This window comes from Phalacrocorax aristotelis, chromosome 17 (assembly GCF_949628215.1).
Source record: "Phalacrocorax aristotelis chromosome 17, bGulAri2.1, whole genome shotgun sequence".
NCBI lineage: Eukaryota > Metazoa > Chordata > Aves > Suliformes > Phalacrocoracidae > Phalacrocorax > Phalacrocorax aristotelis.
Genome location: NC_134292.1, coordinates 1,201,400 through 1,212,052, shown reverse-complemented (window position 1 = coordinate 1,212,052; position 10,653 = coordinate 1,201,400). Strand labels below are relative to the sequence as shown.

General features: G+C 47.6%; 1 protein-coding gene across 24 annotated transcripts in view; it reads left to right on the top strand.

Moving 5' to 3' along the window:
• Positions 1-135: 135 nt before the first annotated feature.
• The window catches only part of EXD3 (exonuclease 3'-5' domain containing 3), a 301,170-nt gene continuing 290,652 nt past the window's right edge, over positions 136-10,653 (top strand). For 11 of the 24 annotated variants that reach the window (XM_075112177.1, XM_075112167.1, XM_075112159.1 and 8 more), the window contains exons 1-2: positions 585-719; positions 6,480-6,520. The gene's annotated coding sequence lies outside the window, so the exon portion shown is untranslated. Of the gene's footprint in view, positions 155-364; positions 479-584; positions 720-6,479; positions 6,521-10,653 lie in introns of those variants that run through there. The other 13 variants (XM_075112170.1, XM_075112169.1, XM_075112166.1 and 10 more) reach the window with 5 other exon arrangements.

Here is a 10,653-nt window from a genome sequence, read left to right as displayed (position 1 = left end):
AAGGGCAACAGACAAACCACCCGGTGAAAGGCCCCGGCAGCGCAGCGAGCGGCCAGGGCTGGCACAGCTCGTAAGGCTGGTGTTGGGGTTTTTTTTTAATTAAATAGTTATTGTCACGGCACTATCGGAGCGCGCGTTAACTACAGTAAGTACGGTAGGTATGCGGGCGCCGCTGCGCTCTGATAAATACGGTAACCCCTCCGGCCGCGGCCCCGCCCCGCCCGCTGAGGCCCCGCCCCGCCCGCTGAGGCCCCGTCCCCCGGGGCTCGCTGCATTGCCACGGGCGACAGCGCTCCCTGCAGGCCCTGCGGCATCGGTGCCCTCGGAAAAGGGGGCCGATGGGGTCGCGGGGCTGAGCACTAGAAGTTCCGGAGGCGGCCGGGTTGGCCGTGCAGGAGCGGGGAAGCGGGTGGGACGGGGAAGATTTTGAGCAGCGGACGTCAGGGGGCTCCCGTTGCCGCTTCCGGGTCGGTGCCAGGTAAGTGGCAGGAGGCGGTGGCCGCCCCGGGCTGGGCTGCGGCCCCGCGGAGCCGCCCCGGTCCCGGTCCCGGTCCCGGTCCCCCGCGCGGCCCGGCCCGGCCCTGTGCGGAGGAGCCCGGCGCGGCGCAGCGGACCCCGAGCCTGGGAAGCCCGAGCGGGGCGGGGCGCATTTCGCAGCCGGAATAAAGCCATGAAGCGTCTCTCGGCGCCCCGGGCGGCGCGGCCCCGCGGGGCTGCGGGTATGGCGGGGTGCGGTGCGCTGCGCACCCGCCGGGCTGCCGCGGCCGGGCCCCTCCCGCCCCCGAGGGGGCCCCGCTCGGGCCCCGCTCCCAGCCGCGGCCTGGGGCCGGCCCGGAGCCGGTCTCCCGTGGCGGCGGCGGCCGAGGGAAAGGGGGGGAAGGAGGGGTGAGTCGGCGGTGGGGGGGACGGTGGGTGCAAACCGCAAGCTCATCGCTACGAGGAGTTCCGCAGCCTGCGGTCTTTGCAGTTACCGCACGGGATTGCGTGGCCTGGGGTTAATTGGAGTGAATTAATGGCAAGCTGTCGATGGAAGCCGAAGGAGGCCGTGGCAGCCCTGGTAGAGGCAGCGGTTGAAGTGTTGTGTGTTCAGACGGCTTAAACAAGCTGGCTGAGGTCCCTGTCGCCGATTTTAAACGTTTTGGAAAATGGGGAAGAAAATTCAGCAGGATTGGAAGTACCACGAATGTTGTCCGCACACGTGGAAAGGTTAACTGTGCTTTAGGAAAACAAGTTTGTTGACCTGATACCAGTTTCAGGAATAAAATAAAACGAGTAGCTAAAACTTACTTATATAAAAATTATTTACAAAATAATTAGATACTACAAATACAATGAACGTAGAGACTAAAGGCTAAACAACATGCTTGACAAGAGATTTTCCGTTCCCTCCCCCAACCTGGTGTTCCTTCTTGCAAGGGGATTTAAAGATCTAGTTAAGTCAACTGTTGATATAGTTAGTATCGCATACCTGAATCACTCTGGGGAACCTGACTCTAGTGTGACCTGACAGTTTAATTAAACAAAGGTGGTGGTGTATGGCAGCAAGGCAAACTTTAAAAATGAGCTTAGGAACAAATCATGTTCCTAACAGATCGTTAATTGGAAGACATAAATGAGCAGGCTATTTCCAGTCGGCTCTTCCACCTAACAATTTTTTGTTCAAATACTAATACTGATTTAAATTATCCAACAGAAGGTTTATAACCTCTGCTGTTGAAGTTTACTGATGACAGGCAGGGTGATCAGCGATGAGATGTTACTGCTGCTGCCTGGTCTGAACCTCCTGTCTAGATGGTTTGGAGTGGGAGAAGGATCTTAATATAATGAAAAAGACTGTGAAGTCTAGAAGCCATGATAGCTTCCCACCGCAGACACAGAGGTGGCAGAGAGTGGCTTGCAGGATTAAGTTGCATCAGGGACACAGCTTGAACTTCACTGTTGTGGGAAGAGTTGATTTGATTGTTGGGGTTGGGTTTTTTTTCTGTTTTTAAGGAGAATCAAATTGGAGTGATCACGTGCATGCACATGGTGTTGTTAGAAGGGGCTGCTAGAACATAATCTCCAGTTACAGTAGCTCTCAAGTAAGATATGAAAATACCGGAGAGTTCAGAGGAGGCCACAAAAATGCTCTGGTTCTGGAAAACAAGCCGTGTAATGGACTTGATGAACTCAGTTTATTCAGGCACATCCAAGAGAGGAGGGTGAAGTGACTCAGCCGCTCTGTGGAAATCCGTGCCTATGGGAAAGTTATCTGATAGCAGAATATTTTCAGTCTTTCCAACAAAGACATAATGAGATCCGGTAACTGAAAGTCAAAGCTACACAAATTCTTTTAAATATGACACAATTTCCTAGCAGTGTTGGAAGCTAATTATAGGAATAGTTTATGGGAGAGGTTAAAGGCTTGCCATTATTTGGAGGTCTTAAACTGAAATGATAACAGTTTTGAAAGTGGGGTTAAACCTGGAATCTTGGGCAACTTGCTGGTGCAAACCCGTGCGGTTTGGGGGAAATTATCAGTGAGATTGTCAGTGAGTTGCCTTCTGGCACTGTGTACTTCCCAGTCTGTTTGGCTGCAGAAATATCAGGACTTTTTTTTTTTTTTTAATGTTGGTTGAAGGGCTGTAGTTCTAAATTAAGAGTTTTAATTGATTTTATCCTTTTGGATTAATGTCTGCTTCAGGGGGGAATTCTGCATGCTGTTCTTACAGAGGAAAGTTAGTGTGTTTCTTCCTCTGCTGTACTTTAAATCATCAGAGTTTGGCCACAGAGAGCCGACACGGAGTTGGGCAAACGGACGTGCAGTACTAGTTCAGAGGATCCCCTCCCTCGTGTACTGTCTTCCCCATATGTTTGCAGCCTGATCCAGATCTGAGGTCAGGAAGGGATTTCCAGCAAAGCCTGATTTGTTAAGGCATCATGTGAGTTTTTCGCCCTCAGCAAGAGCATAGTTTTCAGGCTGGAACTTTCTGCTCTCACTGCTTTTATCTCATCAGGCTCTTGTAAAGGGATTTGGGGATCTGTTTGTCTCGGTGTATTGTTTCCACAGAGGGAGAGTGCTTTCAAGGTAGTAGGTTTTATAAAACAGTATTGGATGATAGTGTCAACTAAGGATCTGTTGACTCACTCTGAAATTATGACTTTTAAACTAAAATAAATAAATGCATACATCTCCCTGGGCTTCCGTGGATAGTGGAACTCTGCCTCTTCTGTAGCCCTGTGCTTGGGGCTCGCTACCCCCCTGGTTTTCTAAGAAACAGGCACCTGCCTGTGGCTGGGCGTCAGCTTTTGACACAGGCATCACTAAGAGCTGTGCCTGCTGGTTCTGTGCTTTTTCTCACTGTTTGTGCAAGTAATAGAGAGCAGGAATAATCAGATTTTAGCTTGTGGCATAGAACCAGCAAAATGCATATTCTGGAATGTAAACGATCCATCAGAAAACCTCTGTTTGGAGTTTTTAAGGCAATAATACTGCTTATTAAAAACCATAACGCACACCTGCACAAAATGTTGGTTCTTACAGTTTAGCAGTTGCAGCAACCTTTTCTCAGCTCTCTTTGTTGGGGGAGCTGAACATGCTGCTTGTATGAAACTGCACCGGCCAGATGTGCAGCGGGCAGAGCGCGCGCAGAAGTTCGGGAGGACTAAACCGCAATGTCTCACGGTGTTCCTGTTCCTGTGGCACAAAGCCGTGTTTGTCCTTACCGTAAGCCACGGCAAACAGGAGTGGGCAAAGCTGAAACGAGGGCAATTTCTGCTGTTCTCCGAAGGCGGCTTGGAGGGAGGCGAGGGGCAGAAGCAGGGGGTCTCTGCAAACACGCTCACTTTTGTGAGCTCTGTTCAGCTGTGCAAGGAAGCCCGGTTATGTTATAGCTTGGATCTTAATGCAGAAGTGGATGCATCCGTTCACAGCTGGTAAGAGGAGTGGATCTCTTTATGCTCCTTGACAACTAAAGCTGTTGTTTTTGTGAATGAGTGATTTTACGCAAACTTGCATTAAATAACTTGCTGATGTGTGAAGTGACGTAGCCTGGGAGGGGAGGAGAGGAGAAGATTGGGCACAGGCCACCTCTGGGCTAACTAAAACAGTTTGACAGAGGCATTCTACTGGAATTAAGAGTGGTGTTCTCCTGAGCCGCGTTTTAATAATCTGATCAAAAGCTAATTACTGAGCTTGTGTAGTATGCCAGTGCCTTTAAAATAAAAATTCTTTGTTTTTTTAAATTTTGTAACTCTCTGAGGATGCTCGATGCTATGGGAGCCTCCTCAAGCAGCTCCCTTGGTAATCGTGTGCATTGGAAGAAGGGGTGGCCATTGAGTAGTGTGTGAGAGGAAGAATTATGCTAGCAGAAATAGGAGATAGACCAAGTGCTGAACATCTTGCTGTTTCACATTTTCATCTTTTAATTGAATTGATGTGTAGTAAACTGACATGTTGTGGAGGGAAACTGTGGTAGATGTCTGAGATAAAAGTCTGAAAAGTTCTGTCGGGTAGAAACAAGAGAGGGGACTGTGTGTGCATTGGATAAGGGAGGGCTGAAGGGAAACTCCAGTTGGATTTCTATCAGAAGAGGGGTCTGGAAAGCTGTTTTACCAGAGGATAAAAGTCTTGTTTCTTTTGTGAATCCATGTGAAGGTTTGGTGTTGCAATGTGACCAAATGGCATTAACTTGGGCCTGGAAGGCGAGAGTCTTGTCCAGCCGTCAGGATTGAGATCAGGAGTGGGATGTCCTTTCCCAGCTGTGTTAACTCCCTGCTGGATGATTTGAGGTAGATAATGCTCTATGGTCAGGTAAAAATCAAGCAAGAAAGCCCTGCTTACGTAATTAATAACTTCTTTTGTCTGAACTTTGCCAATTTCAGAGGCTTTTTGTGCTCTTGTATTTTTCTGCAGTTTTTGTTCTGTGCTGAAACTTCCTGCTATGTGGTTCAAAAGGCACTTTATGATCATTTTTGATTTTCACGCATATTCATTGAGCCTTGTTTGGGTTACACATTCATGAAAGAAAAGTCTGTTTTTCAAAACATCCAGGACGTTGCCTGTCTATCCACTGCTGATCTTTTTAATGTCAAGCTCTGTCCAAAGCTCCTCAAGGAATAAGCTGTTACACCAGGAAAAATGTTGCCTGGAGCACAGCAGTGCTGTGAGGGGTGTTTGAAAATGCGAGAGCGTGCACCGGAGGAACTTTACACTGCTTGGGAAGCGCTTGCTGTATGAAACTGCTCCACGTGGGTTTTCTTAGATTATACAATTGGCTGTAAATTTTTGGAAAATATTCCCTGGGGACTAAAATCTCCCACTGTTACAAACTAAAGGGATAGCGAGGTGACCCTGAGCCAGCACCGTGGCCGAGAAGGCCAACGTTATCCTGGGCTGCATGAAGAGGAGTGTGGCCAGCAGGGCGAGGGAGGGGATTCTGCCCCTCAGCTCTGCCCTAGTGAGGCCCCATCTGCAGTGCTGCGTCCAGTTCTGGGCCCCCCAGTTCAAGAAGGACAGGGAAGTACTGGAGCAAGGCCAGCGGAGAGCTAGAAGATGATTGGGGGACCGGAGCATCTCCCTTATGAGGAAAGGCTGAGAGAGCTGGGTTTGTTCAGGCTGGAGAAGAGAAGGCTGAGGGGGGATCTCATCAATGCTTGTCAATATCTGAGGGGTGGGTGTCTGGAGGATGGGGCCAGACTCTCTTCAGTGGTGCCCAACGCCAGGCCAAGGGGCCACGGGCACAAGCTGGAACACGGGAAGTTCCACTTCAATATGAGAAACAACCCCTTCCCTGTGCGGGTGCCAGAGCAGTGGCACAGGCTGCCCAGAGAGGCTGTGGGGTCCCTTCCCTGGAGACATTCACACCCCACCTGGACGCGGTCCTTTGCCCCCTGCTCTGGGGGTGCCTGCTCCAGCAGGGGTGGGACGGGATGATCTCCAGAGGTCCCTTCGAACCCTCGCCAGTCTGGGATCCTGTGAAATGGGTTTGGCTTTTTGAGAAGGGGAGTGCAGTTCTGCTTTACAGGATAAATAGCTGCTGTTTCAGACTGTGCAAAGTGGGTTTTTAGTAGCAATGTAGTTGAAAGCATTATTGTTTCACTTTTGTTTTGTAAGCAGTGGTTGCCACTGGGTCATTCGGATGGATGGGAGTGGAGGTTTCCTGATGATGTTCTGTTTGTTGAAGTGGATAGCCTGTGTGGATTAGGACAGTAGTCTCTGAATTGTTTGTAACATCAGTAGGGTGTTCTTGTTAGTCTTTTGTGGCTCTTAGCTACATGATCTTAAGCTTACAGTAAAGGTGTTTAGCAAGAAGTAAAACTGTTGGCAGGTAGGTAAGGCTCTGGTTCAAGACAACATTTGATGCCTGCCAATCTCTGTCTTTCCAGGATAGCAGTTAACGAGGTGCTTAAGGTAGGATTGCTTCAATGGAGCTTAGGTCTCGTGTTGGTAAGTGCACAAAAAGCATGGCTTGTTAACAGGCCTGTTTGCTTTCTTGCAGCTCTGCGGTGGCCCTGGAATTCCCCCGACCTCACTCAGCAGGTAAGACCTTCACCGTCCTCCTTCAGGGGTGAGCGCGCTGTGTCTCTGGACCCGAGCCTGTTCAAAGGCGTTTGACGGCGCGGGGGCAAACTCCCCGTTCGGCAGGCCTGGGCAGTACCGCTTAAGGAGTTCCTGCCCCTTTCTAGTGTCTGTCTTGTGTGAGCTTAGAAAGGGATCATTTTTAACTTCGATTACCTTGTCAATCTCTTTCACCTTATGTTTAGCTTGGGTGTTTGGGGGATGGCTGAGTGGGGTGCTTTGGTGCAGGACGGGGTGGGAGGGAGAGCCCACCAACTGCGCAGGCTGCTCTCACTGTTCTGATTCCGCGTGGAGGAGCTGTGCCCTCATTGCGTATTTATAGGTGGATCTTTAAGTGGAGCAGTCTTATTCTGACAACTTGACATCGAGGTTATTGAAATTAATTTGTCCTGAAAAGTACAGACAGCTGAAAAAGTATCAGCTTTTCTGTGTGGAGTTTGTTTCTGGATGTAATACAAACATCTTTTGTTTGCAGGGTGGTTTATTACCTTATGTAGGTAGGTGAAAGGGAGCTTGACAGTAAACCAAGTACCAGTTGTACAAACTTGGAACAACCACTGTTTCATCACTGTACTTTGTGTGACCACTCTTAGGTGAAGACATGCTTTCAAATAAGCAATATTTTATGGTACAGCAGTGTATTAGGGAATAGATTTATGAGGATCCCATTTTGATTTGTGAACTTCATTCCTGATATTCCCTTATTTTTGTAAAGATCGATTTAACTGTGTCCGATGCTGAACAGTTACCCAGCAGTTCCTTACAGAGAAAGTAGATCGTGTAGAACTCAGTTTATCTTAAAAACGGGTGTCTTTTACTTAATCTTGTACTGGATTAACTGCCCTGGAAGCCCATCTGATTCCATATCCTTTCTTCTCTCAGAATGGGAGAACTGTGACCTTTCTATTCAGTACTGCTGCCTACTGAGAGATTTACCAATGAGGGTTTTCGTAATACAAGGAAGTATATACTGTCTGTGCAGGAGCAGCCACCGGTTAGTGTGCATCATCTGTTTTCCCCTTTTGTTCGAATGGAAATAAAGCTTGGTGTTTAATGAGAAATTTCTGGAAAGTCTCATTTTGGGTTTTTCTAGTCTTCCTTGTCTGTGTTCTGAAATGTAGCTGCAGCTTCGTTAGAGGGCACTCTTGAATAGCGCATCAGGCAGCGTGCGCCTCGTACTTCCCAGAGGAGTCCTGCTGCAAATGTAATTTGCCGCCCCAGAGTAGAAGGTGTGAAGCTCAGGGTGGTTTATCCGAGATACATCACCATCTAATGATGAAAGGCAAGACTGACTACGTTGAGGGCTGATTTAATGCTTCTGCTGTATATGGAACGCAGTGACAATCTATTAGATAATTCACTATTGTTTTACAACTGTGGATTAATTAATGTAAATAACTTGCTTTTCTGATGGCCTTTACCCATGCCTTGATCCTAAATGTGTGTCCATTTTAGAACGTTTTTTGTATTGTTGCTATTATCTTTTAAAAAAAAATCCATTAGAAACAATAAGTTGCTTCAGAAAGTCTTGAGTTTTCATTCTGGCCGTCACATTAGTTCCTTCCATACTTTGACGAATAGCTTATCGTGTCTTCTTTTACTTTCCTTCTAATAAAGACAATGATGATTTTTACCTTGGGAGAATTAATCAATGTATGTAAAAGTGCTGTGAAATCTGACGTGTTTTAGAATGTTTTTAAAAATATAATTAAAATATTGAACAAAGCAGGAGTCAGGGAAGTCAAAATGAAGACTGTGATTATTGCTCAGCTGCTTTGGTGCTTCTGTTCTGGCAAGGTTATAGAGCCAGATCATTTGCATTACTTTTGACTTTCCTTGATATTTTCAATTTTTTGTCCAAGGAGAAGCATTCTTTATGTGCAGGAGTCAGATTGACAGTAAACATAAACATAATCTTAACTTTGTCCAAAACATACCTGGTTTTGCTTTTAAAAAAGCATGCCAAACCGGTGTAACTTGAAACGGTTTTCTGAGCAATTAACACTGAATCATACCCACACTGACTTGGCAAAACCGAAGTGCATGTTTCCTATGCTGGACCCATGCCCACATAGCATAAACCTCAGCTTTGATGTATTGCTTTACTTAGCCCCTAAATTCCCACTTCTGTGTTAGCATCACTGCTAGAGCTGGGTTCTGCATGGCCGCTCGTCGGTGGAGTTCACGTGCCTCTCAAGGATGAGAGAAGAGGCGTTGCGTGGGGATCTGGTTTGAATGGGGTCACAGAATAGGGCAGTAACGGCTACGAACAGAACCCAGCTCTCCGCTGACTGACCACCTCCTTACTGGGAAGTATTCCTTCCAGCCGGGACTGGCATGTCTGTCTTAGCAGGGCTTTAGCTTTGCACGGAGGTGAGAGCTTTATCATCTGCGCGTTAAAGATGGTAGACACTGACAACCTGAGAGTTTATCAAAGCAGATCCTGTGCTATAGCCAGAAGATAGTACTTTGCTTGGTATCCTAAAGAACTGTGTAGTGCTTCCATGAACTCTAATGGCCATGAGACTCTGCTTCTCCAAAGTTAAAGACGACTAGTTAGAAAAAGTATTTGTCAGGCCATCTTTCTCCTTTCCTTGTTTCTAATCTCCTCTTGCACCTTCCCTTTCTTTCCCACTAGCATGGCTCCTTGCTAGCTTTTTGGCAAAGCGTAGTAGCCTGGAGTAAGGAAGGAAAGCTGAGGTATTCCTTCTAAGGAGCCCTTCATGTCTGTCCCAAATGGAGGGTACACGAGGAGGCAGCAGAAGCTGAGCTGAGACGTGGCAGCGGGTGGCTGCAGGTGTATGGAAAGAAACACTGGGGAGAGATTCCTGCAGACCGTGAGGCGGTTGACTGGAAGAAGGTGAGCAGCTCTTACAGCAAGGTCTTGCCTAGGTAGCCTTGCAAAACAGCTGTTGGGCTAAGTGCAGACACAGTAACTGGTGTGCTGCTCAGCTCCCACCACCTCTCACGGGAGGGTGGGAACAGTAGCTTCACTGGAGCAAGGACAGTGGGTCGGGGAGCATGAGCAGCCCAGACCTGACCCCAGGGCTGTTGTGTGGCCCCTTGGATTGTGTTGGTGGGCTGGGAATAGGGCAGCAGGCAAGGCAGGCTGGACAGACAGGCTGTCAGGGGTGGCGTGCGAGCGACCGCATCGGCAGTAGCTTCTGAGGAAGCTTTTAGTTGCCTGACTGGCAAATGGAATTTAAGGTGAAATGGAATAAATAAGGACTTCCCTGCTAGAAAAAAACAAGTTACCGAGCCTACAGCATTTTCATCTGTGGCGCTGTGATTGTATTTTTAATGCTTTTGAAGAGCTCGGCTTTTGTAAATGATATTAGGAATGCCATTTTGAATGACAGAGGCTTCAGCCAAAATCTTCGCCCCCTCAGTGTTATACTCCGTCCTGTATGTAGATGTTTTCTCATGTGTTTTACCACACATAGAGTTTGTGCGTTCTGAAAAATAATAGTAATCTAGCAGCCAGTGACATCTACAGAGCACGCTGAAGAGGAGCGCCAGCATGCTTGAATGAAGTACTTTCTTTGTGTTGAGTAGCATCTCCTGCAAATCTTTTCTCACAGAACGTTTCTGTGGAACTGGAAGTTTATTTTTATGATGAGGTCTGGTTTGGTCTTTGTCATTCTTTGAAGACTAGCGGGAGTTGTGGTGACGTGTTTGCATGCGTTAGCTAATGCCCTCTTCATGGCATGATCTATTAAATGGAATTAGTAGATGCTAGTGTCATCTTTGCATCAGCTCTGAAATCAGCTACAGGTACCACCTGATTGTTATTTAAAAAGACAGTTGCAATTCTTGGTCCCATCTATAGTTACAATCAGTGTCGTACTTAAGATGTTCTGCCAAGTCCTTGTTTTTAGCTGTGCATCAGCAGTGGCTTGTCTTTTTGGGATCTGGAGACGAAGTGTGTATTTCTGGGCAGTATTTTGAGGATGGCATTGTGACTAGTTTCATGAGCACCTCCCTGCTGTTAGCCTGCCTCCAGATCAATGTTCTGTTACGGCAGGTTCTTGTGTTGGTCTCAGAAGACATCGTGGGACAAACTGCTGGCTGATATGGGTAGGCAGCAACAACTG